The sequence below is a fragment of the Bison bison genome, unplaced genomic scaffold (genome assembly GCF_000754665.1).
Source record: "Bison bison bison isolate TAMUID 2011002044 unplaced genomic scaffold, Bison_UMD1.0 scf7180017864340, whole genome shotgun sequence".
Taxonomy (NCBI): Eukaryota; Metazoa; Chordata; class Mammalia; order Artiodactyla; family Bovidae; genus Bison; species Bison bison.
The window spans coordinates 3,970,934-3,972,851 of NW_011494912.1; the positions used below are offsets into that span (position 1 = coordinate 3,970,934).

General features: G+C 61.1%; 1 protein-coding gene across 1 annotated transcript in view; it reads right to left on the bottom strand.

Moving 5' to 3' along the window:
* GTF2IRD1 (GTF2I repeat domain containing 1) overlaps positions 1–1,918 on the bottom strand; it is an 80,738-nt gene that overhangs the window by 69,119 nt on the left and 9,701 nt on the right. The gene's annotated exons all lie outside the window — the stretch shown is intronic.

Genomic DNA, 1,918 nt, shown 5'->3' on the forward strand with positions numbered 1-1,918 from the left:
AGAGCTGGGGCCGTGCTGAGCCACTCCCTACGGTGCCAGGCCCCCAGGAGATGGACCCCACAGGCCCTTTAGCCTGCAAACCTCACAGAGACTGACCCCCCTGCAGGTAGAGCAGGCGGGGGCTGTGGACGGCCCTGCTGCGGTCAAGGGCCACGGCTGCCCATCAACAGGGTCCCCTGGCTTCCCTGCCACTCTCTTCTCCAGGCATCTGGGTGGAAGGGAAAGCAGGGCCGGGGGCTCAGGCAGGAGGGGAGGAGGGGGCGGCGAGAGATGGAGGACACACAGGGGAAAGGCAACGGCCACAGGGAGGAAGGAGAAAGGATGAGAGAGGGTAGGGCAGGGGAGGGAGAGAGGGATGGAGAGGAAGCGAGAGGCAGAACAGACAGGCTGAGAAGACGGGGAAGGGCTTCCCTGGTGGGCCCATGGTTAAGACTCGGCACTCCCCATGCAGGGGCGCAAGTACCCCCCTACCCTGGCTGGGGTGCTAAGTAAGACCCCACACTCCACATGCTGTGGCCAAAAAAAAAAGATGGCGAGCACGAGGGAAGAGGGGACAGAAGGGGTGGCCGAGGGGCCTGGGCTCACGGACTTCTGCCACCCCCACCAGGGGCCAGAGGGCTTCCCAGGTGGCGCTGGTGGTAAAGAACCCGCCTGCCAATGCAGGAGACGTAAGAGGTGCAGGCTCGATTCCTGGCTCGGGAAAATCCCCTGGAGAAGGAAATGGCAGCCCACTCCAGTATTCCCGCCTGGAGGATCCCATGGACGGAGGAGCCTGGTGGGCTACAGTCTGTGCGTGTGTGTGCTAAGTCCCTTCAGCTAGGTCCGACTCTTTGCAACCTTGTGGACTATGGCCTGCCAGGCTTCTATGTCCTTGGGATTCTCTAGGCAGGAATACTGGAGTGGGTTGCCCTGACCTCCTCCAGGGGATCTTCCCAACTCAGGGTCGAACCTGAATCTCCTACGTCTCTTGCATTGCATGCGGGTTCTTTACCATTAGTGCCACCTAGGAAGCCCAGGGGGCTAAGGTCCATGGGGTTGCAAAGAGTCAGACACGGCTGAAGCGACTAAGCATCCACGCACCAGGAGCCAGAAGGAAGCTCCGCCCCAGTAGCCACATCTGATTCTGCCCGAGGCAGGCAGGCAGAGTCAGGGTACAGTGAGCAGGGGCGCAGGGGCTCTGGGCATGTGCCCTGTATCTGGCAAAACTGTCTGCAGTGACACAGCCCACCACGCGTGACCAGTCCTCCCATCCCAGGGGGCCAGCCTGCCCACCAGGGCCTCCAGACCCCAACTCCTCTTGGCTTCCTTCTACTGACATCTAGACTCCAGCAGGGTTTCCCCACTCGCCCAGACCTCTGCTCCAGAGAGCCAAAGGCTGCAGGAGGGGAAGGAATAAAGCAAATGAGAAATAATGGGGGGCCCCTTAGGGATGGAGGGGACCTGCCTGAGGTCACCCAGGGAGCGTGGAGGTCACCACTGGGCCAGAGACCTGGCGGCAACCTGACATTTCCCGAGGGAGGCCAGGCCTGCTCATCCCTTCCCCTTCTCCTACTCCAGGGGAAAGACTTGGATGGCCAGGTAGCCTTCATTCAGTCATTCAACAAACACCCTCTGGGCTCCTGCTTTTGCTGGGTTCTGAAACTGCAGGCTAAGAACAGCAGAAAGTGCAGGCAGGTCCCGGATCCTGAAGAGCAACTGGGTGAAGCCACAGGGCACAGCGGTGCCCACAGGGGACCCTAACCCAACTCGGAGCTGGGGGCTTCCTGAAGCTGAGCCTCAGAGAGCAATGTTGTGCCCACCAGACAGAGGGGAGGGCCAGCCTGACAGGCACAGCAGAGCAAAGGTGAGGAGGTGTGAAATGAAGCCGCAGTGAGTGGGAGAAGAGGAAGGGGGTCAGAAGGGCTAGAGGCGGGGTTGG